This window comes from Nomascus leucogenys, chromosome 19 (assembly GCF_006542625.1).
Source record: "Nomascus leucogenys isolate Asia chromosome 19, Asia_NLE_v1, whole genome shotgun sequence".
In the NCBI taxonomy this organism is placed as follows: Eukaryota; Metazoa; Chordata; class Mammalia; order Primates; family Hylobatidae; genus Nomascus; species Nomascus leucogenys.
The window spans coordinates 8,780,102-8,805,806 of NC_044399.1; the positions used below are offsets into that span (position 1 = coordinate 8,780,102).

The 25,705-nt window shown below is 46.5% G+C and overlaps 1 protein-coding gene and 1 pseudogene across 2 annotated transcripts in view; one reads left to right on the plus strand and one right to left on the minus strand.

The window, feature by feature from the left end:
* The window catches only part of ASAP2 (ArfGAP with SH3 domain, ankyrin repeat and PH domain 2), a 199,725-nt gene that overhangs the window by 41,101 nt on the left and 132,919 nt on the right, over positions 1-25,705 (plus strand). The gene's annotated exons all lie outside the window — the stretch shown is intronic.
* On the minus strand, positions 23,277-23,626 carry LOC115831465 (annotated as a pseudogene).

The window sequence follows — 25,705 nt, forward strand, 5'->3', positions numbered from 1 at the left end:
GGGTTTTTAAGACAGCCATGTGTAGTGGAAGGACCATGGATGGGCAGTGGGTTCCAGGATTCAGATCCTACCTCTGCTGCTTACTAGCTCAGATGTCTTTGGTCCTCACATTCCTCATTCTGAAATTTGGGAATGATATTCAGTCATTAATTAAGTGAAACAGCGTTTAGAAAGCGCCTAGGCTGGTGCCAGACGCGGAGTAGGTGTTCAGTGAATGCAGAAGCTATTTCTGTTATTTTTTTGCACTTGCTAACAGTTCCTATCCTTAGATAGTCTCTGTCTTTAAACTTCATGTGCCTCGGGTTTAAAATCTGCTGCTAAACTCAGCTGATCCAGGAAACTGCCACTTTTTGGCCCTATTTCCCTCTCTCCTCTGCCCCCCACACTGATAACCTCTTTATGATGTATCCTCCCAGCTCTCAGGCATAATTATGCCCCACTTATCCAGAGGTCAGACTTTTAGCAACCTCTGCCATCTGGAACATGTCCAGGAACTGGAAGTCAACAGAAAAGGCCTCGGAGCTCAGCTGTCCTCGAGTCTGGGACAGACGCTAGGTGGAGAAGGGGTGGCTGATGGAAGGGGGGCGGCTGACAGCAGCAAGAGATGGCAGGTGGCCCAGAAGACGAACTCAGCAGAGCAGGGCCGTCAGCATGGTGGCCAGCAGTTCTGCATCCCACACTAACCACGGAGGCCACGCCGGCCCGTGTTCTGATTGGGAATCTTTGGTGCTCCCAACAATACTGAGTATTAAAGCCAAATTATATTCAGCATTTGTTAATAAAAGAGGAAAATATAAAATCTGTTTTATAACCAAGATGGTTTTTAGAAAACCCTTTGGTATCTTGGTGTCATTTTTTTTTTTTTCTGGATAATTAGTGTATGTGCAGCTCTTCATTTTTCAAGCATGGGTAAAATGCCAGTGTAGAGACGATAGAACACGGGCTTTGGAGTCGCAGTCCAGGGTGTGCCTCTTGTTTATTCTGCCACCTCCTTGCTAGTTGACCCCAGTGAGAGTCAGCGTTTTGGGTCTCGGTTTCTTCCTCTGTAAAATCTCAGAGGTGTGTTCAGCATAAACACACCTAGAACTAGGCAAGACGCTGACGGTGAGGTCTTAGATACCCAGGCCCTGGCTGGGCGTGGGAATTCATTGCTTCCACTGTTTACTCTGCTTGTAACTTCCACTCCTATCTACCAGCCACTTGGTAAATTTCCTTACACCATTTGACATGTAGGTTGTATATTTCAATTAGATTGCAGTTCTTTATGGCCAGGGACCCTGTCCCTGAACCTAGTTTTTTAGTGTCTCTGAATTCTTCCTGATGTCGACTCTGATGTGAGCTCAGTGTTAGGTGGCAACGAGGCTGGCCCTGTGTCCACCTGTCATGGAAGCTCTCCATGTCCCCAAATCCAGAAGGAGGTAATTTGTGTAAAATAATGCTGTCCTTTAACTTGAGTAAATTCCCCCCAACCCGAATACATAGGATGCTAGAATTTTAGGTCTAGAGGAGATTTAATTTAGCATTCTCATGGACAGATTGCATGTTTTGTGGCTGGGCTGGGCATGTAGGGGCTGAGAGGCTGTCTTGTGGCTGAGGCCACACAGCCAGTCTGTGGTGGAGCCAGGCTGGCCCTCTTGGGGCCTTCTTAGCTCCAGTTTCTTTCCTCTGTCTGACAGCAATGGCCTTATGCCTTGTTCTTCCTGCCGCGAGCTTTAGCCTCAAACTCCACCTTGAATGTGGAGTGAACTTGGAGTGAACTTGGTCTGTGGCTCAGCCTGCTCGTGGCCTGTCTGTCTGCCCCATCCTGCCCTCATGTCTCTAGAGAGGACGGCAATGCCTTCCCCATATATGTTCATTTCTCTGATGATTGTGGTGTCTAATGGGTTTCATTCTGATAAACTTGAGCCACTCACTTGGGCTTGTTCTTTGCTCTGATGGAGAGTAATTTGAGGGACTGTCATGATGCCATGCCTGCTCCAGACAACCCCTAGGAGCTTGCAAAGATTGCCCAGTAGGAAGAATTGCTGACGTCCTGTGAATAATTCCTGGGAAGGAAATGCCAGGCTGACCCATCACATAGACTGCATAGCCATGACTTAGCAGGGTGGAGCACCGACACTGTCGTGTGGACAGAAAGTTCACAGCCTGAGTGAGGCTGGGCGCTGGGCTGAGGTTGCTGGCACGGGCCTCCTGGAACTGCAGACAGGCATGCCCAGGCTGGCGGGGGAGCCGCATGCACTGCCACCCCCAGAGGAGGGCAGGGCCACGTGGGGACACTGCAGAGGATGACCGAGGGGCATGATCAGAGAGAGGCTACCCTGAAAACACTCTGTTAGGCTTCCAGATTTTTGTTTTGGGCTGGTCCTGCTCAGGATCTGTGAGAAGTATGTAGGAACACTGGGCCACCCTCTTCTGCCCGTCAAAAGGCTACATGCCACGTGGAAGGAGGGCAGGGTTTGGGGTCAAATCTGGGTGTACAACTCTTCCCTTCTTTCCATTTTCTTACTTGGAATATTTGCTTACTCACTTGAGTTTCAATTTTATCATCTGTAACATGAGGAAAATAATATCTACCTCAATTGCTTTGTAGGGTTTCATAAAGCTAAAATAATACCTATAATCTCCTTGGGGGCAGAAACTGTCAGGATAATTTTTAGCATTTAACACGCTGCCTGACACAAAGTGGTCATGTAACGTTTGTTGTATAAAACTCCAGAAACTGTAAGGAATGTTACACACATGGTAATTATTACTAATAATTCAGCAAATGGTATTTGACCAGACTTCCTGCCTAAGCACCAGGGAAAGAGGGGAAAGAACACGACATGTGAATACACAGTTGTCCCTAGGGCTCCTGGAGTTCTCGCGGTACCCCAGGTGCCATGCATGACTTTAAAGATGGGAGTAGGGATGCAGGATGCCAGACATGCGACCCTTGGGTGGGAATTGGGGCCCCAGATCTTTAATCACTTAGCCTTGGGAGGTGTAAAGTGTTTTCCCATTCCACAGAGGGTACAAAAGGATACACAGGGCACATTGCACGGCCCCTAAGGCAAATACAGCATGGTGCTCTTTCATTTAAGCTGAGGCCACAAATAACTATCGAACAAGGTAACTGTCGAACAAGGTTGGAAGCAGAAAGCAGTGAGCACCCAGAGTGGAACAGGAGTAGGTTCTGGAGCTCGGGAGCTCCGAATCAGAGCCAGGGTGGAGCGGAGGTGTCTCAGCCCCTGAGATGTTGCAGTCTTCCTGTTAATCTGCCTTGTGGAATTAAGCTATAACTGCGGGGTCCTAGGGATGTGATTCAGCACAGCCACCATGGGCCATCTGTGAGCAAAGGGCTGAGACCACCATGGTGGAAATACAGAAATAGACAAGACTCGGGGCTTGCTCCCAGGGAGCTTAAAACAGTGACCTATGAAATGAGGCGGGGTGAAAGTCAATTTCTTATAGAGATAAGATGGGAACCCGGAGTGGGCAGGCTCACCAAGGAGGTGGCATTTGGGTGGATCTTGAAGGATCTGTAGTTTGAATTGGAGACAGATTAGAGGTGAGAAAACACACTGAGGTGTGGAAACCCACAGGTTCTTCAGGGAATAAGTGGATGGGAGTGGAGCGTGGAGGGCTGGTAAACAGATCGCGAAGGAGATTTTGAAAGGAGGAACGCGGCCAGAGCGTTGTCACATCAGGAGTTTATTCCGCAAGTAGAGGTGGGCCCTGTGGCTTTCCCTCTAGTCACTCATTTTACAGAGAAGGGGACTGAGGTTGTGAGGGTGGGGCTGGCGTTTGACTTTGTCCCACTCCCTCCTACCTTCTGGGCTCCATCTGCTCGGTGCTCATGTGTAACAGGCTTGGGGGACCTGCCTTCCCCGTGGGGGCCCAGACCTAGGGAATCTGGCTGAGTCTGGCTGCTCAGTGGGTCTGGGCGCAAAGCATGTGGAGAAATTGAGAAGCTCGAAGCAGAACAGCTAATCCTTGATGTCCATTGGGTGGGTTTTGTGTGCTTAATAAGTAAAGATAACATGTGCATTTTACACTTTACTAAAACGCATGACCTCATCTGACTTTCCTTTTCCCTCCGTCCCAGCTGTTGAGTTGGGGACTCACTGACCCTTGGCAGAAGGGGAAGGGAGCAGCTGGGAGGCGAGGGGCGCACCTTGTTGAATTCATGGGGTCTTTCCTGGGGACCTTCGGTTTTGTGATGAGGAAGTGGAGTGGCTGGAGGACATCAGCGTGGCAAATGGAACGCCTTCAGGAATGACGCAAGGGGAAGGTGGCTGTGGCTGAGGGTGAGGAACAGCTGCCAGGAAGGAAGACTGAATATGAGTTTCCTGGCAGTGATGGACGGAGCAGAGATGGGCCTGAGGCCACTGACAGGGAGCTTTAGGAATGAGAAGCCTGTGCCCACATTGCTTATTTTTTTCTTTCCTTAGTTTTTTTTTTTTAAATTATCATCTGTAGCTCATTGAATTTCGTTCATCAGTTATTTGAAATAAATCAGATGTACTTGGGAAGTACTCCAGTAGATGTTAGAGTGTTAGCCTGTACAAAACCTTCCCTCTGGGAAATGCTGGAAGGAGAGCCTTCGTGTCACAAAAGCCGTTAACACACTGTGAGGCGCCTTGGAGAGAGGTCACTCAGGCCAGGGAGGGCAGGCATGCCTGACACCAGCTGCTAGGACTGCTTTGGAGTGAGGCCACTCATCCTTGAAGGTCAAAGAGCAGATGACAACTGAGAGTAATTGATGAACCAGGGACTATAGGAAGAGTCATTTTAAATAAGGCCTTTGGGGCTGTGCACAGTGGCTCTTGCCTGTAATCCCAGCACTTTGAGAGGTCGAGATGGGTGGATCACTTGAGGCCAGGAGTTCAAGACCAGGCTGGGCAACATAGCAAAACCCCGTCTTTACTAAAAATACAGAAAATTAGCTGGGCATGGTGGCACACGCCCAGCTACTCAGGAGGCTAAGGCACGAGAATCACTTAAACCCAGGAGGTGGAGGTTGCAGTGAGCCGAGATCACACCACTGCACTCCAGCCTGGGTGACAAAGTGAGACCCTGTCCCCCCAATCCCCCCCCGCCCAGAAAAAAAGCCTTTGGAAGACAGTTAAAGAATTTAGGAACACGGCTGGGCGCAGTGGCTCACACCTGTAATCCCAGCACTTAGGGAGGCTGAGGCGGGCAGATCACGAGGTCAGGAGATCGAGACCATCCTGGCTAACACGGTGAAACCCCATCTCTACTAAAAATACAAAAAAAAAAATTAGCCAGGCGTGGTGGTGGGCGCCTGTAGTCCCAGCTACTTGGGAGGCTGAGGCCGGAGAATGGCTTGAACCCGGGAGGCGGAGCTTGCAGTGAGCTGAGATCGCGCCACAGAACTCCAGTCCGGGCGACAAAGCAAGACTCTGTCTCAAAAAAAAAAAAGAATTTAGGAACACAAGCAGATAGTGCGTGGGCCTGATCACTGGTTCTACACCAAGCATTTTGACTTTTTAGTTGTTCACTGCAGCCCTCAAAAGCTGCCCGTGCATCCCTGAGCCCCAGCCAATCCTGAAGCAACAAAGAAACAAAAGTCATTTTTTGTTGTTTTTTAAAAAGTTTTTAAAGTCAGCTGAATTGAGGTCTACTCTGCATACAATAAAATTCACCAGTTTTTGTTTTTGGTTTTTGAAACAGTTTCACTCTTGTCATCCAGGCTGGAGTGCAATGGCGTGATCTTGGCTCACCGCAATGTCTGCTTCCCGGGTTCAAGCAATTCTCGTGTGTCAGCCTCCCGAATAGCTGGGATTACAGGCGCCCGCCACCACACCTGGCTAATTTTTGTATTTTTAGTAGAGACAGATTCACCATGTTGGCCAGGCTGGTCTCTAACTCCTGACCTCAGGTGATCTGCCCGCCTTGGCTTCCCAAAATGCTGGGATTACAGGCATGAACCACCGCGCCCGGCCAAAATTCACCAGTTTTATGTGTGCAGTTTAGTGGGTTTTGTGAAATCCTGTAAGCACCCTACAGTTGTAACATAGCAGAGTGCCATCACGCAGAACTCCCCTCTTCAGCTGGTTCCTCCATTCCTGCCTCCTGGCATCTCTGTGCTGCTTTCTGTCCCTACAGTTTTTGCCTTTCTTAGAATTCCGTATAAATGGAATGATAGGGTATGTAACCTTTTGTGTGTGATTGCTTTTGCTTGACCTAGTGCCCTGGAGATTACAATGTTGCATATGTCCTTAAACCACTCCTTTGCATTGCTGAATAATGTTCTGTTATATGGATACAGAGTAAGTTCCCCCTTACCTGCATTTTACTCTGCAAGGTTTCAGTTACCTGAAGTCAACCCAGGTCCGAAAATAGTACATACAACGAGATATTTTGAGAAAGAGACCACATTCACGTAACTTTTGTTACAGTATATTGTTGGCCGGGTACGGTGGCTCATGTCTGTAATCCCAGCACTTTGGGAGGCCGAGGTGGGTGGATCACAAGGTCGGGAGTTCGAGACCAGCCTGGCCAATATAGTGAAACCCCGTCTCTATTAAAAATACAAAAATTAGCCGGGTGTGGTGGTGCGTTCCTGTAGTCCCACTTACTCAGGAGGCTGAGGCAGGAGAATTGCTTGAAGCCAGGAGGCAGAGGTTGCAGTGAGCAGAGATCGTACCACTGCACTCCAGCCTGAGGAACAGAGGGAGACAGAGTCTCGTTCTGTTGCCCAGGCTGGAGTGCAGTGCCATCATCCCAGCTCACTGCAACCTCTGCCTCCCGGGTTCAAGCAATTCTCCTGCCTCAGCCTCCCAAGTAGTTGGGATTACAGGCGTGTGCCACTACCCCCAGCTAATTTTTGTATTTTTTTTTTTTTTTTTTTAGTAGAGACAGGGTTTTACCATGTTGGCCAGGCTGGTCTCGAACTTCTGACCTCAAGTGATCTGCCGACCTCAGCCTCCCAAAGTGCTGGGATTACAGGTTTCAGCCACCGTCCCTGGCCTATAAACTAAACTTTATCATAGGTATGTATGTATAGAAAAAAAAAACACAGTATATATAGGATTTGGTACCATCTGGTTTCAGGCATCCACTGGGAGTCTTGGAATGTATTCCCTGAAGATAAGGGGTACTACTTGTTATCAGTTCACCAAGTGATGGGCATTTGGGTTCTTTCCAGTTTTTGGCTATTATGGATAAAGCGTCCATGAACATTTGACTACAAGTCTTTGTGTAGGTAGACACGTTTTATATTTTGACTTCGGGAAATACCTGGGAGTGCGATTGCCATGTTGTGTGCTAAGTGTATGTTTAACTTTATAAAATTCTGCCATCCTATTTTCCAAAGTGGCTGCATCATTTTTCATTTCCACTAACCATGTATGAGAGTTCCAGTTCCTTCACTTCCTCATCAGTGCTTGCCATTATCAGCCATTTTACTGGGTGTGTAATGGAATCTTATTGTAGTTTAATTTACATTTCCCTGGTAACTAATGAAACCAGAATCTTGGCCATTGTATATCTCCTTTAATGTATGTGTCTATACTTGTACCATGTAAGTTGGCTTTTAGGTCATAAAATGCATCATGAGAGTAGAGATTCTCATGAGTATTGAATGTCTCTTACCTGAAGGGCTGTTCAGGAGAAATGGACTATTTAAGTAACAATAATCTGAAACAAGATTCTGAAAGATGTGCTCTATGGAATAATATTGCACATATTCCTAGAAGCTGGGATAAATCATTCACACAGAAAAAACTGGAAGGATCTAACAATTTACTTAAATTCTCCTATGGAATTTTAAAAAGATGGCCTCATATCGCCTTGTTACTATGTAATGATTGATTTGATGTAAATGCACACTGCAGCTTAATGAAGTAGCCTCTCTGGTTCTGTGTGTCCTTGCCGTGGATTCGGCAGATGGTGTCGTCAGAGATTATGGAGTTCAAGCCACCTAGCTTTACAGAAGTGAAGGGAGGTGCCTGAGTTGATGAAGGGAGTCAGGGGCAGAGCTGATGCCGGCACCGTGTGGTGCTCCAGAGGTTCTTCAGGGGTCTGCTTGACCTGTATTGCTTTTATCTTTAAAATTTCCAACAGTTGTTAAAAAGTTTTCTGAAAAGATTTATACTCTAATGTTTGCATCTTGTAGCAGGGAGGTGATCTCACCAAGACACTTTGAAGTCTTGGTAAACATTGGGCTGGGGGCACAAGATCATCTGATTTATTTGTATGCCTATTGGTAGGTAGCATGCTAGGCATTGAGGGACTTAAGAACTGGGGTTTATAAGCAGGTTATAAACTACAGTTGCTCCAGTGATCTGGCTTTGTAGCTTAGTTGTTTTTAATGCCCTGTTTTGATGAAGGAACCTTTGTAGATGTAAAGTCATAGAATGACCAGTGCATCACTATAGTTTCCCTAGTCATTGACATATTTGCGGGTTCAGACATTCATAGAAATGGCAGGAGAAAAACTATTCTGGGGTCTCCTGCAAAAAAAAAAGCAAGTAATTCTGGCAGCCCAATTAATTCATTTAATGAATATTTATTGAGTGCCAACCATGTGCCAGCTCTGGGGTGATGAAGATAAAAAATTAGCATGTCAGTGGGCGCCAGGATGTTAAAAGTTGGAATTTAGCACGAGGGTGTATATGCGTGTGCTGCCTTCAGTTAAATGTCAGGCAAAGCAGCAGTGTCAACCGTACACAAAGAAATTAGCGTTTAACGTGCTGTGCCATGATGATGCTGTCCATGGGCTGAGCAGTCAATCTATGTTTCAGATGCTTCTTGTCTAACATGTCTGAGATAAGGACTGCAAGGAGATATTAGATGTTGTTAGTGGTAGAGAGTTGAAACAAATTTCTTACTATTCCAAAGCTTTTGGATTTTGTTTTTAAAAAAGAATGTGGCCATCTGTTTCTATTTACATGTGCAAATCAGAATTGTCTCTGTCTTGTGTAACTGGAAGAGTATTGAAATGAAAATGCAGGCCACTGGCATCCAACTGCCAATTTCAAATGAATGAAAACAGCCTCAGTGTTCTCATTGATTCCGTTCTGGGGATGTGATGGTATGCATTTGAGCAATTTGTATTCCAGCAAGAGACCTTTTTAATCCATTTCCTCTGTGTGACAGAGGAGTTGGGTTTTAAAAAAGCACTGACCGAGTGTCAGCATGACTGTCTCTTAGCTGCTTGTCCTGTCCATTCTCAGTCCTTGTTCCTCTCCATCCTCATCCTCCTGCTGCAGCCAAGGGCTGGGAAGGGCCAGCATAGCTGATGGACTCATTCCAAGTCCTTGGCTGGAGTGCCTCCTGCCTGCTAACAGCCTGTCACTTTCTTCAGGATGTGCCTGTGTTACCTGCTTCAGGGTGTCTTTCCCTAACAGCCTGTCACAGGGCGTTTGGTAGAAACTAAAGAGCAGCAGAGGATGGTTTCATTCATTCAGTGTTCATGGAGCATTTACATGTGTCGGGCATTCCAGTGGTGCTGGAGATTCAGAGATCAGAAGGCGTGGGCCCCCATCCTGAAGGAGTGACAGTTTATCCTTGTTCCTTAGGGTTCAGCTAATGAAAAGTCTCAATTGCCTTGGGAAATTTTAAGTCTGAAAGCAGAGACTGTTTTATAGTAGTCTCAAACAGTGGTAGGAAGGATATACCTACTTAGTAAGCATTATGGAATGACCATAGGTGCTTAAAACTTTACCCTGCAAAATTAAAATAGCTTTATTTTCTTGGTTTATTGTTTCTTAACTTTTTAACAGGAGATTACCTTGAACAAACTAATGAACCAGTACATGATGTCGGAAGGAACAGGCTAGGAGAATGTGAAAGTGTGGTTGTTTTGTTTTGTTTCTGAGACAGGGTTTCTCTCTGTCACTCAGGCTGGAGTGCAGTGGCACAATATCCGTTCACAGCAACCTCCGTCTCCCAGGTTCAAGCGATTCTCCTGCCTCAGCCTCCCGAGTAGCTGGGAGTACAGACTCACGCCACCACGCCCGGCTTATTTTTTTGTATTTTTGGTAGAGATGGGATTTCACCACACTGGCCAGGCTGATCTTGAACTCCTCCTGACCTCAAGTGATCCACCCGCCTCGGCCTCCCAAAGTGCTGGGATTACAGATGTGAGCCACGGTGCCTGGCCTGAAAGTGGTTTTTAAGCAAAAAAAGAGAATACAAAGGTGACATCTTGGTTTATCCTTACCTATGCGGCCTTGGAAAAATACCTTTGTGAGTGTTACTTTCTCTGTTGTTGCGATAAGATTGCCTGTGTTACCCACTGCCCAGGTTGGAGAGTCATGTGCCATAATCTGTGTGAAAGCACTTTCAGAGGTGCTATGCAGTTGGAAGCCTGTTATTACTGCTACCCCGACAACCAGTGCTGGTATCATCACATTTGTACCCTGACTTTTGGGTAGGATATACTGATATACACATTTCATTTCTTTCCATCTACTTTGAGAAATCTAAGCCAGGGAAATGCAGTGGAGTTCTTCATTAAAAATTACTTTTGGCCAGGTGTGGGGGCTCACGCCTGGTTGGGTGACAGAGCGATACTTCGTTTCAAAAAAAATTTTTTTTCTATGATTACCAGCTATTTATTTGTAAAGTTGAAATAAATGCTATTCACAGTATTGATAGGAATCAGTAGTTTTTTTTATTTTTATTTTTTGTTTTTTCTGAGACTTTTGGTCAGGAGTCTTACTTTCCTTTAAAAAATTAATCCATTACCTCACATATGTTTGGATGTAATTGTAAGATTTCCTTCTTGGAAAGATAACTAAAATGCAAGCTATTTTAAAGGTGGTACTTTCATAGAATTTTGTATCTAGAAGCTCAGAGGAGAAGTGGCTCATCTAAGGCCCCAATCCGAGTAGGTGACAGTCTCCATGGTGCCCCTGCCGCCACACTCATCTTCTCATTTTGCACAACGCATGATTTTCAGTCCCTACGACAAATGCAAACCTTCCTGGGTCCTGGGGCGGTGTGGCTTGAGCAGGCGGAACCCCGGGAAGTTGCTGAGTCTCTTGTGGCTGTTGCAACTTCTTTAGGTTTCTTGAGGAACAGTAAATATTCCACAGATCAGCTTCAGAGCAGACAGCATTCTGGCTGAGAAACAGACGATCTTCACTTTTACTTATTTATGTCTCTCTCTTTCTCTCCCCTTCACTTCTGAAACTAAACATAGCAGCATTACATGCAGTCTTTGCTTTTAGGACTCAGCATTTTGGAGTGTGTAGGTCCATGCTCCTGATTACAGACTGGGGTCTGCAGCCCTCCAGTGGTATTCCTGGGGTTGCAGCCAGTTTCGCGGGGCCAGACCGGGACCCTGGGCCTGCTCTTCGGCCTTTTCTCTGTGGTGTCTGCAGGCCTGACTGTCCCCTTAGCAGGGAAGGGAATTGCTCTGGGCGGTGGTCCAGTCCGTGGGACGGAGGTTCAGCCTCTTCCCCTTACTTGTTGCTGCCCAGGGAGCCCTTCCCCTCGCTTCCCCTCTTGTTCTGTTAGCTGGGGTTTCAAATTTTCTTTTCTTTGGATGGAAAACAAACAAAGAAAGTAAAACTAATAGGCTGAAGCCCTTCCTTGGGGAGAAACATTCATCCCTCAACGCTGAAAATAAATGGCCCTTGCTGACCTTAGCAGCATAGCCAAGGGCCATCCCTGCCTGTTGCTGTACTTCCTGTCCCTTCCGCGCCATCCTGCAGTGGCAGGGACCCTGCCCTTCCTTGCCTCTGCCCCTGCTTCCTGTGCCCTGCTCTCCTGCCAGGCTGCCCAGGCTGGGGTGCTGCTCTCTCCAGGCTCCCACCCCTCAGCCTGGCTTGTACCTCTCAAGTCCTCCTCTTGTACTCCTGCTCCCTGGTAGGTGGATGCTGTCAGAGGGCACAGTTTTCAGCCCAAAACCTTAAGGAACAAAAATGAACAGCACCATCTGCGTCTCTTTGGCCCTTGCCTCTGTCTCCACCTTGCTCCTTGGGGCTCTCGGGCCCCCTGCCCCGAGGCTGGACCGCTGTTGGGAGTGTGGCACCAGTGGGCGGACTGCTTTCCACTGAGGGCAGCAGAACCCAGCCTTGTGTGTGTGTTTTAGCGCAGAGATCTTCAGATGAACTCATCTGAGGCCGACAGGCAAAGTAGCCCTGCACATTTGGGGCCAGGGATGGGGGCCGATGCTAAATGTCCCCCATGCCTTCTCAGCTCCCTTGCACCCTGATGAGCCCCTGGAGGGTCCTGCATAGTCCTTGGGCTAAGTGGAGCAGAGTATGGAACCCAGGTCTAAAATTGGGAATGGCTGTCCAGTGTCTGCCCATCGCCTCCTCCCCTACCTGGGAAACTCTGTGGTTGAGGAACCCCACTTACAAGGCCCCAGGCAGGCTGGCCTCTCCCCCAGAATCAGGCACCAATCCGATGACCTGATGGCTCTGCTATGGAGGTGGGAGGGGAAGGGTCCACCACCAACCCGGGGACTCTCCAACTGTCAAGGCAACAATCACTGTATTGAGTAGGTATTACTGCCTGCATTTTAAGAATATGAACACTGAGGCCCAGGTGATCAAGTAATGCGTGTGTGGAGATGTGGGAATGAAAGCTCATGGTCTTCATCTGTAGCAGTGACTCCCGCAATAAGCCTGGGTCATGAGGATGAAGCAGAATCCAGAATCTGCTGCCGGGGGCAGGAAGGATGCCTGGCTGGCCCCTGTGCACCTTCGGGCCCTCCCCCAGCTCATTCCTCCTCTCCCATCACCTCACTGCTTGGATTGTAGAAAAATGAAAGGTTCATGCCTAGAGATGACCAATTTTGGGGTAGGAGTTGCAGGTGGAGCGGGGCCCATGACCTCTGTGTGGGAGAAGCTGGAGAGGGCCACGGGGCTGGCCAGGCTCTAAAAGGCACGTGGCCTTGTTTGTATCGTCACACTCCTTTTTTAGAAAACAATCTCTGCTGCATACAGAGGTTGGCTTTGTGCAGGGCCCCAGCAAGCCTGGTGGTTCCTTCCTGCCTTTCTTCTCCCTTCTCCATTCTGGGCTTTTCTCCTCCCTGCTTCCCATTCTACCATAGGGGAATGGGGTCAAGTCTTTTGGGTGGGAAACAGGAACTGAGAAGTGGAAGATGGAGCAATGAAAGACTAAAGATAGCAGGGTTTTAATTTTCCCTCTGAAAAGCCCAGGAAGAGCCCCGGATTCTGTAACCTGGACACATGCAAATGATGACGCTGCCCCTACTCTATCTGCTTCTTCGCCACCCTGGCCCTTCAGAAGATTCTGAAAGAAGGAATTGGTTACCCAGGGTGGTCAGGGGGGTTGTGCTTGTGCCCCTGGTGAACTTTAGATTCTCGTGCCCCTGGTGAACTTTAAATGCTAGTGTGCTGGGAGCCGTATGACAGCCCCTTGGGGTGGCAGGAGCCAGCATGGGTGGAGGAGAGCCGCTGGCAGCTTTCTTGGTGAAGGGGTGGACAGCACTCTTGGTGTGGAAGTAGCAGCCCCCTTGCCTGTAGCTGGGCTGGGGTTAGTGGAACAGGGTTTAGAGAAAGCAGGGGTAATGCCCAAATGTTAGAGAAAGCCAGCACTTCTGGCTCTGGAAGTGAGGCTGTTGGGAAGTGGGAGTGGGAGCACAGCCTGGAAGCTGGCTTTTGTCCTCCCTCCATTGGCTGGAGCTCTCCCAGCCTTTCATCGGTTCAAAGCCAAACACATGATTTTGGGCAAGTCACTTAAACTCTTTGAGTCAGTTTCTTCTCCTTTAAGCTGGGGAAAGAGGTGGTGATTTCACAAGTGGTTGTACATATTGCAGTAAAGATAATGGAAGTAAAAGTGCTCTGTGGAGTGTAAATTGCTGTATGGTAGTTGGAGTTGGGCCCTAGGTGTGATTTTAGAGTACACACCTACTGCTGCCTTGGTAACTTAAAAGTATTTCTCTCAAATGCTAGTGAGCTGAGCTGAGTGGCACAGTAGGCCTTTCTTTCCCTGGGAGCACTTTGGGAGTTTGGAGGTTGTCCAGTGCGGCCCCCAACCTTTAACCGTGTGGCTGAGTGTAGGGGGAGGGGGCAGATTTCCGCCTGGCTGGACTGCCACATGCAGGGGAGAGGCCCTGCTGGTGGTGTCCCAGGTGGGAGAGGGGCAGACCTGGGGTTACCTCAGTCAGGGTAGGCGAGGAGGGGATGGGTGGACACCCCGGTGGCCACTCCTACTCACCCCTGCACTTAAGACCTGGGGTTTCATGCCCTGCTTCCTTAACCCTCAGTGTTCAAGAGAGAGGCCAGTTGGACCAGAGCGCCTCACCCCACCATTTGCCATGTGCCCCTCCCCGTGGGGAGTCAGAGAGAAACACACGAGCACACCAGGAAAAGTTTTGAAAAACAATGTTTTTAGAGACAGGGTGTTGCTACGTTGCCCAGGCTGGACTCAAACTCCTGGGCTCAAGCGATCCTCCTGCCTCAGCCTCCTCAGTAGCTAGGAATTATAGGCACCTGCCATCATGCCTGGATGAAGTTTTGAAAAATTTAAATGTTGATGAAAAAAAAACGTATTAGTGGAAATGAAAGGCTGGTATGAGCTGTAAAGTCTTTTTGTTCTTAGAGATTTTTTTCTCATTCTAAACATTATCAGACCTGAAAAGTATTTGTCATAATGATTGAGATGGTCCTGGGGTAACAGCGTCTTCTTAACAGCCACTTTAATTGGCATAGTTTACACCTAGCCTCTCTCTGAGAACCGGAGGACACTGGTAATCACTATTAGATGTTGAGTGCCGACTGTATGGCAGACACATAAGCATTGGTGATCTTCTCCTGTGAGGCAGGTATTGTTATTCCCAATTTATAGATGAAGAAACAGAAGTCAGTGAGGTGGAGTCCGTTTTTGGAGGTCACGTGGCTAGTAATTGGAGCCTGGTTTAGAAGCAAGTCAGTCTCATTCCAGAATCCAGAACCAGTGATTTGTAACTGATGCACTTGTCTCCAAAGGGATCCAGCACTGGGTTTTCTCATTTTTAATGCATCCATTCCTTAAAGCTTCTGTTAACAGTCACAAGCTGTACTTTTTAAAGGAACACAGCACACAAATGTGACCACTAGTGGACAGCAGTGGGGGCTCAGTTGGATGGCAGAGCCTGGCATGCCGACTGGGACAGAAGCCCCAGCACACGGTGTGATGATGGCGTCTCCAGGCTGACCGCCGTGGCCTCAGGAATCAAAGTCCTCGGTCTCTTTCACGCGGGGTTCAAAAAGAAAACTCGGCTATCTCACGTCTCCCCTGTTTATTTGACTAAAGTGAAGTTCATGTGGCTTGAGCCTCGTTTCCTGGGGAAATCAGCCTGGCTTAGGATTCCATTGTCTTCTGGGACTGGGAAGATGTGGAAGGCTGACCTCACGCCCAGCTGAAGGTCACCTTCCCAGACTCTGAGCTCAGCTGCCTTCTGCATCTCCAAGGCTGGAGGGCCTGGCCCAGGCGGTGGCTGCATGCTGGCTTTCCACTGTCTCGGTGTCCCCGCTGCCCGTCAGTAATGTGCCCAGCACCTTCTGGTGTCATGTCCCCTCTGGTTTGTGATTCTTCTCCTGAGCTAGCCCATTTTCTACCTTGGGTCTGCTTTCCTGCCATTCCCAGGGTCCACAGCTCAGTAATGTGGGTGTCAGGGGACCCCAGGCCAGGCCCCCTTGTGCCACTGTGGCTCTCCCTAGAGCAGGGCACCAGGATGGCTGGGGGGCTCTGCCCAGAGCTGCCCCGTGCTGCTGTGTTTCTGCTGCTGCTGTGCAGTGGTGATCTTGCCAAAATGTGGCTTTTCCTTTCTCACTCCCCCAGAGCTCCCAGAGACTTTTCTTCCCCCTAAATAAAAGTCAGGATGTGAAGCCTTTTGACAGAATTGGAGTTCACTGTCATCTGTTTCCATTTCTCTAAGATAGGGATCCTGGCGAAGCCCATGAAAGCCATGGGGCGCTCCCACCGAAGCCTCCGAGGCACAGACCTCCCGGGAGTGCCTCCGGGCGCTGCTTCCTTAAACTTCAGGAGGCTGCAGCCTCTCCTTGTTCATGTGTCGTTTTTTCATAGTATGTGTGGGTTTAGAGCTACGCGGGTTTTCTCACTTACCTGTTCCTACCGCATGACACCGTCCACTTCAGGCACAGTCGACGGCCGTCTGGAGGTTATCAGCTGAGGGCACAGTTTGCCTGGTTCTTCTATAATAGGTTAGGCATTTTTTTTTCCATTTTTTTCCCTTTTAAAAGTACTGCTGGAAGGCCAGGTGCAGTGTCTCACACCTGTAATCCCAGCACTTTAGGAGGCCAAGGCAGGCAGATCAGTTGAGGTCAGGAGTTCAAGACCAGCCTGGCCAACCTGAGGAAACTTTATCTTTACTAAAAATACAAAAATTAACCAGGTATGGTGGTGTGCACCTGTAGTCCCAGCTACTCAGGAGGCTGAGGTGGGAGGATCACTTGAGCCTTGGAGAGAGAGGTCGCAGTGAGCCAAGATCACACCACTGCACTCCAGCCTGGGCAGTGAGTAAGACCCTGTCTCAAAAAATAATAATAATAACTAAACACAAGTACTGCTGGAACTTCTTTGCAGAAACAACTTGTGGGGAAAGGAGGGAGGCATATTTTGGTGTTTGGCCTTGGGAAAAGGTTTTGCTTCCACGGGCATGTCTTCCAGAGACTGGGGGGGCCCGTGCTGGCGTCACCACTGTCCCCTTCCCCATCAGGAACCTTCCTTCCTTGGATGGTATTTCCAGTGTGTCCGGGCCTCTGCTGTTCTCATTATGAGTCCCCAGCTCTGACGGCCACTGTGGCCGATGCACAGGGCGTTGGAGACAGTGATTCAGCCCAGCAGGCTGCATTCATGTGCTGCTCCTCTGTACACCCAGAGCTGTCTTCTCGCTCATCATTTGTTAATCTTTCCCATGCAAGTCATACGTGAATATATCCTTGTGGTAAAGTTTTCAGGTGATAGCAAAAACTCAGTCTCCTGTCACCATCTTCTCTCCTCGTCTAGGTGCGCTCTGTGACTGAGTCCTTTGCCTCTTCCAGAGTTTTTTTCTCCCTGTGCACCATTGGCCCTCTGCACCTGTGGGTTTTGCATCCTCGTGTTCAGTCACATAGGGTCTAAAGGGGAAAATATTCAAGAAAAAATATCCAATAAAAACTAATACAACAATTTAAAAAATACAAATTTTGGCCAGACACAGTGCCTTATGCCTCTAATCCTAGCACTTTGGGAGGCTGAGACAGAAGGATCAGTTGAGCCCAGGAGTTTGAGACCAGCCTGGGCAACATAGGGAGACGTCTCTACAAAAAATTTGAAAATTAGCCGGGTGTGGTGGCATGTGCCTGTGCTCCCAGCTACTCAGGAGGCTGAGGCAAGAGAATTACTTGAGCCTGGGAGGTGGGGGCTGCAGTGAGCTGTGATCACACCACTGCACTCCAGCCTGGGGGACAGAGTGAGAGACAGAGTGAGATCCTATCTCAAAAAAATAAATAAATAATGAAAAATACAATTTTTAAAAAATACAGTATAACAACTGTTTACATAGCATTTACGTTGCATTAGATATAAGTAATCTAGAGATGATTTAAAGCATGTGGGAGGATGTGTGTAAGTTACATGCAAATATGACAACATTCTACGTTACGGAATGGAGCATCCTTGGATTTTGGAATTCAAGGGAATCCTGGAATTAATCCCCCATGGAGACCGAGGGACTACAGTTTTGAGTATTTTTGTTTTCTTTATTGTTTAATCTGTCCCTTTGACACATTTTTGTGCTCAGAGTTAAAGCACTCCTCAATACCCTGCTTGATGGGAGGAGAAGAGAAAAAGGTAACAAAGTGTAGGATATTGAAGTACTTTTCATTTTCTTTAATTAGAAAAAATTACCAAATAATGTATTCATGTGAATGATAGTTTAAAAGTGGGGAAACAAAAAATTCCTCCAACTTTTCCTAAGACAACAACGATTATTTTCTTTCTGTATCTTTATATAAACAGAGTTTAAGTGTTTGATATATCGCTTGTCTATCCTCTTTTATAACAGTTTATTTTTTTCTTTGCTTTTACAATTTGTGTGTGTGTGTATGTAATGGATTTAATAAGCTCGTGATTTTCATTTATTTTTTTTTTTTGAGACAGAGTTTCACTCTTTTTGTCCAAGCTGGAGTACAATGGCGCGATCTTGGCTTACTGCAAGCTCCACCTCCCCGGTTCAAGTGATTCTCCTGCCTTTGCCTCCCGAGTAGCTGGGATTACAGGCGCGTGCCACCACGCCCAGCTAATTTTTTGTATTTTTAGTAGAAACAGGGTTTCACCATGTTAGCCAGGCTGGTCTCGAACTCCTGACCTCAAGTGATCTGCACCCACCCCCTCCAGCCTTGGCCTCCCAAAGTGTTGGGATTACAGGTGTGAGCCACCACGCCCAGCCCATAAGCTTGTAATTTTCTATTTCTGAAATTGGAATTTTTATAAAAACGATTGCCTTTTTATCTTTTTTTTTTTTTTTTTTTTTTTTTTTTTTTTTTTTTTTTTGTTGACACACAGGGTCTCACTCTGTTGCCCAGGCTAGAGTTCAGTGGCACAATCATAGCTCACTGCAGCCTCGACTTCCCAGCCTCAGGTGATCCTCCTGCTTCAGCCTCACCAGTAACTGGGACCACAGGCACCTACCACCACACCCGGCTAATTTTTGTACTTTTTGTAGAAATGGGGTCTCACTGTGTTGCCTAGGCCTGTCTCAAATGCTTAGGCTCAAGTGGTCTGCCCACCTCAGCCTTCCAAAGTGTTGGGGTTACAGGCATGAGCCACCATGCCAGGTGCCTTTTCATCTTCTGCAGAGCTGCCTTACTTGTGTTTTGTCCTCAGTGCTGTTCCTATGTGGATGGTGGGCAGCTGCATGTACACAGGCCAGCTTCCCTCACTGCTGGGGGGCCTGCTGGTCTGGGTGCACCTTGTTACCCAGGCTAGCCTTCCTCTGCAGAGGTGTGAACTCTGCCACCACCCGGTTCTAGTCAAGATGGGAATGGAATCTCAGAAAGGAAGCCATCTAGGAGAAAAATGAAAGAAGTGTTTCTTTTCTGTTTTCCTGCCCTCAAAATTGCTACTTTAGGAGCTCAGAAAAAGTTATTTGTAAGACTGGATTAAGTAGTTGAGTAAGATTGCCCAAAACCACCTCCCAGAGTAACTGGGAAGCGCCTGATGCTGGGGAGAAAAGCCTGAGGCCTGAGCTGGCCGACCTGCATTCAGTTTCCTCTGTCTCTAGCTTCTCTCTGATGGTTTAGAAATGGGACTAAGGGATTCCTAAGTCCCTTTTGCTTCCTGTGGTCAACCAACATGCTAGGCTAATAAATTACTCCTGAAGTTCACTTTCATTTTGGCAACATTTTCTGGTTCTTTTGCCAACTCTAATTTCTTTTCTTTAAAAGACGCTTTAACTTTACTTGTCTTCTTAATAATATATCTTATATATACACACACGTAGCATTAAAAATTTTTTTCAATGAGATCTTTTTTAAAAATTCAACTTTTATTTTAGATCGGGGGGGTACATGTGTAGGTTTGCTACATGGGATATATTGCATGATGCTGAGTTTTGGGGCATGATTGATCCCATCACCCAGGTACTGAGCATAGTACCCAACAGTTAGTTTTTCAGCCCGTCTCCACATCTCTCCCCTCTCTAGTAGTCCTCATTTTCTATTGTTTGCTTCTTTATGTCGTGAGTACTCAACATTTAGCTCCCACTTATAAGTGAGAACATGCAGTGTTTGTTTTTTTGTTCCTGTGTTAATTTGCTTAGGATTATGGCCTGCAGCTGCATCCATGTTGCTGCAAAGGACATGATTTGGTTCTTTTTTATGGCTGCAGCATATTCCATGGTGTATATGTACCACATTTTCTTTATCCAGTCCACCGTTGATGGGTACCTAGGTTGATTCCATGTCTTTGCTATTGATACAAATGGCATTTAAAGAATGATTATGAAGGCCATGTGCAGTTTCTCATGCCTGTAATCCCAGCACTTTGGGAGGTCGAGGTGGGTGGATCACTTGAGGCTGGGAGTTCGAGACCAACCTGTCCAACATGGTGAAACCCCCGTCTCTACTAAAAATACAAAAGTTAGCTGGGCGTAGTAGTGCAGACATGTAGTTCCAGCTACTCAGGAGGCTGAGGCACGAGAATCGCTTGAACCCAAGAGGCGGAGGTTGCAGTGAGTTGAGAATGCACCACTGTACTCCAGCCTGAGCAACAGAGCAAGACTCTGTCTCAAAAAACAAAAAGAATGATTATGAAGCTTGGTTTTGGCCAGCACTCCAAGTGCGCCCCACAGGCCTGTCCCATCGTAACGCCCTCAGAGGCTGCACCTGCCCTGACTGCGACCCTCAGCTTGCCTCAGTTTGTAGTTTGCCAACAAGGTGTACATCCCTAAACATAAAACAATTTAGTTTTGCCTATTTTTGAACTTTTTATACTGCATGTATTCTTTTGCTCAACATTTTTGTCAAATTCACTTGTGTTCTGGGGTAAGTTTGTTCCCTTCCGTTGCTGTGTAGCATTCTGTTGTATGAATGTCCATCATCAGTTTATTCATTTTACCATCGACATTTCGGTTTATCCAGTTGGGGGCTGTTTTGAGGAGTGTTAGGACAGCTTGTCCATGTCTTCTGTTGCGGATGTATATTTACTCTGAGTAATTTTAATTTTTTAAGATAATACCAAAACACACCCTTCTCATTTGTCCTTAGGCACACACTTTCCTCAGCTGTGACTTAGCTCAGACGTCTATTTGATCCTAATTCTTAGCGACACCTGCTATTCTTCAGGCCTGGCTTTATTCCCAGAAGGAGGGAGGTTCGTTACTGCTCTGGCTTTAAACAGAGCCCACAGGCCACAGTGCAAGTCTATGCTTCCCAAAAGGCTTCTGGAAATATTTGACACTGTCATTAATGCTCCCTGTTACTTTCTGAAGAGTCGAACGTGTGGTGAGACAAAGCTGCCATCTGAATGTCTGTCTGACTCTTCTTGGCAAAGCCACCCTTGGGGCACAGACCTGGATGTGTTTTGTTTTGTGTTTTGTCTACTGTCTTTCAGAAATGTCCCTTCCTCTCAGGCTGGCCTTTCGTCTGTGGAACGAGGGGAGAGGAGATAGGACAGGAGAGCGGAGCGTACCGGGGCTGCCTGAGTGCTGCAGGCCTCTGCTCTCCCCAGGGCAGCATCTTTGGGTTCCAAGAAGGAAGCCAGCCTCTTCCCACCTCTGCTGGTTCGCATTGAGAACTCAGGGTGCTGGGAACAAACCAGTGCTGTGTTGCCTGCAGTGTGGGCTCCCTGTCAGGGCTGGGAGGAGCGGGGTGCAGGGGCCTCTGGTGCTGTGGGAGAGGCATTTTGCACGGATCCTTGAGGCCAGGGGTCAGCAAACCTTTTCTGTGAGGGGCCAGATATAGTAAATATTTTAGGTTTGGTGGGCCTCAAGGCCGTATGTAGGTACTTACATAAGAGAGGTGATAAATATCTACAAATTTTTTATTAATGAAATTCAAAATATAAAAATAATAATGGAGTACAATTTTTTGGTAATGCAGGTCTCCTAAGGGGAAGAGAGGAATTATTTTGGGGGGGCATAACATTTATCTTAATTAATTGGGATTCAGTTGGTCTTTCCTGTCACCCTGTCCTTTCGTTCATTGGAAATGTTTGTCTGGAAACACCCTTAGCTCACAGTTGGATAAAAGCTGGCCTGCAGGCCGCGTGTGCCCACCCTGAGCCAGGTCATCTCCTCAGATAGTGGGCTTGGCCCGCACCATTCAGCCTGTGGTGACACAGGATGGAGGCCCCGTAGGGTTCTGTGGGGACCAAGAAGAGGTAGAGGAGCCCCCACATGGAGGATGGTGGCCATGGAGTGATGTTGATGCTGAGCCAATGGGGGAACCATGGCCAGGGCCTCCGGGTGGCACCTCCTTCATGTGGTACAGTGGGGCCCATAAATGGAGGAAGAGAAGCGTGGGGTTGGGGACATTCAGAGGCCACTGTGCTGCGTGGGTGGCTGTAGCTCTTGCAGAAGGTAGCAAGTCCCGAGGAACTGAATTTGAAATTTGAATGAATCTTGATTGAAACATTCCTCTGTGGCTACCCTGTTGGACAGCACAGGTGTGGAAAATGAGTGAACAGCTTTGTGGTGGTCTCTCCTGTGGTGGACTTCCCTTACCCGCACTGGGCACCGTCCCCACTGTCCCCACACACTGTCCCTGTCCCCTGTTCTGGCTCCAGCTCAGCTGAGCAGCAGAGATTGGAAGAGGCTCCTCGGTAACTTGAGAGGAACCTATAGAAGAGTTTGGAAACTCCAAACAGATGCTTTTAAAGTGGTTTGAAACAGTGGTTTTCCTCAGAAATATTTGGGACACATCCCCACCTCTGGTTTTTGTGATAAATTCACTCTGTAAAACTTGTTTGACAAACTGAAGGTCAGCTTCCACCTGGCCCCTGAGAATTAATGAGGTCTGGCCAGCTGGCAGCTGCAGTGCAGGCCCTGCTCCTGCCTTGGGGTCTCTTCGGTTCTTGCCTTTGTTCGTGGTTTTTACACATAAGTTCCCGTGAAAGTTGCTTTTCCTCCGCTCTGAGCTGGAGTGGAGTTTTCGTTTGGGGAGCATGGTAGTTGAGTGCCTGGGTCTGGTTAGAATTCTCATGATGGGTAGACATCTTTGCTTCCTGGAGACTCAAGCTTTGTTATTTTTTGTTGCTCTATGATTTCAGTATTTTTTTTTAAATTTTTAATTATTGTGAGTACATGGTATTTATTTTTATGGGGTACATGAGATATTTTGATACAGGCATGTAGTGCATAATAATCACATTAGGGTAAATGGAGCTTCCATCACCTCAAAGCATTTAGCCTTCTTTTGTGTTACATCTCAATTATACTCTTTTACTTATTTTTAAATGTACAATAAATTATTGTTGACCTTTGTCACCTTGTTTCTATCAAATACTAGATCTTATTCATTCTATCCACCTATATTTTTGTACCCATTTACCATCCCCACTCCCACCCCAACCACCCTTCCCAGCCTCTGGTAACCGTCGTTCTACTGTCAGTCTCCATAAGTTCAATTGTTTTCATTTCTTTTTATGGCTCTTTTCAGTTTATTGCATGAAGGAGTTACACTAGTCCAAGTTAAAAGCGGACCCCAAATGGTTACATTATACAAGCTGTGAGGTTTTTAAACTTGTGACAAGGGACAGAAGGGAAATGCTACTCATTGCAAGGAAATCCTCACTTAAGCTACAGTGAGCCACAAGCATTTAAACCCCATGAACCTTCAGCTGATCATTCTTAGCCAGTCCAAGCTCTACAAGGAACTGGCATAATATATGTTCTTGCGATGGTCACCCTGTAGCTGAATTACTTCTCCATATTCTGGATGCTCAATTACAGTACCATTGCAGGCAAACTTCTTCTTAAATGCCTTCACTGGTTTATTTTTGGTATAATCATCAGCGATTCCTTGGACAGTAGTAAGGGCCTTCCCGCCGTTTCTCTTTTGAATTCTTATATGGATATAATCCTCAGTGCCAGCAGGAAGCAGGTCATCACCCATACTTGCATTAGCAAAGTAGCTGAAAGAGTGGAGGTTCTGGATAGTGGACATACAATCTGATTTCTTTTTCTTGGTGGAAACGGTCTGCGGAAGGCGGCGGGCAGGGGGTACGGAAAGTAGGGAAGCGAGGGGACCCAAGGGGGAGGCTGCTGAGTCCTCGGCAGTGGCTCAGTGACTGGGGTGATTTTAATTTTTTTTTTTTTAGCTCCCACAAATAAGTGAAAACATGGAGTGTTTGTCTTTCTGTATGTGGCTTATTTCCCTTAACATAATAACCTCTATTTCCATCCACGTTATTGCAGGTGACAGGATCTCATTCTTTTTTTATGGCTGAATAGTACTCCACTGTGTATATGTACCACATTTTCTTTATTCATTCATCTATTAATGGACACTTAGATAGCTTCCAAATCTTGGCCATTGTGAACAGTGCTGCAGTAAACACGGGAGAGAAGGTATCTCTTTAGTATACTGATTTCCTTTCTTTTGGGTATGTACACAGCAGTGGAATTGCTGGATCATGTCATAGCTCTATTTTTAGTTTTTTGAGGAACCTCCATACTGTTCTCCATAGTGGTTGTACTAATTTACATTCCCACCAATAGTGTACGGGGATTCCCTTTTCTCCACATCTCCACAAGCATTTGTTACTGCCTGCCTTTTGCATATAAACCATTTTAACTGGGGTGAGATTATATCGTTGTAGTTTTGATTTGCATTTCTCGGATGATCAATGATGTTGAACACCTTTTTGTATGCTTGTTTGCCATTTGTATGTCTTCTTTGGAGATATTTCTGTTTAGATCTTTTGCCCATTTTAAAATTGGATCATTAGATTTTTTTCCTGTAGAGTTGTTTGAGCTTCTTACATATTTTGGTTATTAATTCCTTGTCAGATGGATAGTTTGCAAATATTTTCTCCCATTTTGTAGGTTGTCTCTTCACTTTGTTTCCTTTGCTGTGCAGAAGCTTTTTAACTTGATATGATCCCATTTATCCATTTTTGATTTGGTTGCCTGTGCTTGTGGGGCATTACTCAAGAAGTCTTTGCCCAGACCAGTGTCCTGCAGTTTCTCCATTTCTTACAGGAGTTTCATAGTTTGAGGTCATAGATTTAAGTCTTTAATACATTTTGGTTTGATTTTTGTGTATGGTGAAAGATAGAGGTCTAGTTTTATTCTTCTGAACGTGGATATCCAGTCTTCCCAGCACAATTTATTGAAAAAATTGCCCTTTCCCCAGTGTATGTTCTTGGCACATTTGTAAAAAATGAATTCACTGTAAATATATGGATTTATTTCTGGGTTCTCTATTCCATTCGTCTATGTGTCTGTTTTTATGCTAGTACCATACTGTTTTGGCTACTATAGCTCTATAATATAATTTGAGGTCAGGTAATGTGATTCCTCCAGTTTTGTTCTTTTTGCTTAGGATAGCTTTGGCTATTCTGGGTCTTGTGGTTCTATATAAATCTTAGGGTTATTTTTTCTATTTCTGTGAAGAACAGCATTGGCATTTTGATAGAGATTGCCTTGAATCTGTAAATTGTTCTGGGTAGTATGGACATTTTAACAATATTGATTCTTCCAATCCACGAATATGGAATATCTTTTCATTTTTTTGGTGTCCTTTTCAATTTCTTACATCATCGTTTTATAGTTTTCACTGTAGAGATCCTTCACTTCTTTGGTTAATTCCTAGGTATTTAATTTTATTTGTAGTTATTGTAAATGGGATTGTTTTCTTGATTGCTTTTTCAGATTGTTTGCTGTTGGCATATAGAAATGCTACTAATTTTTGTATGTTGATTTTGTATCCTGCAACTTTACTGAATTTATTTATCAGTGTAACCACCCAATGGGTTCACCTTGCCCACTGCTGCCTAGACCAAGCTGATTTATCAAGACAGGGGAATTGCAGTAGAGAAAGAGTAATTCATGCAGAGCGAGCTGTGCAGGAGACTGGAATTTTATTATTTTTAGAATCAGTATCCTGGAGAATTCGGGGATCAGAGTTTTTAAGGATAATTTGGTGGGTCAGGGCCAGTGAGTTGGGAGTGCTGATTGGTTGGGTCGGAGATGAACTCATAGGGAGTCAAAACTGCCCTTTTGTTTCGAGTCGGTTCCTGGGTGGGGGCCACAGGACCAGATGAGCCAGTTTATCGATCTGGGTGGTGTCAG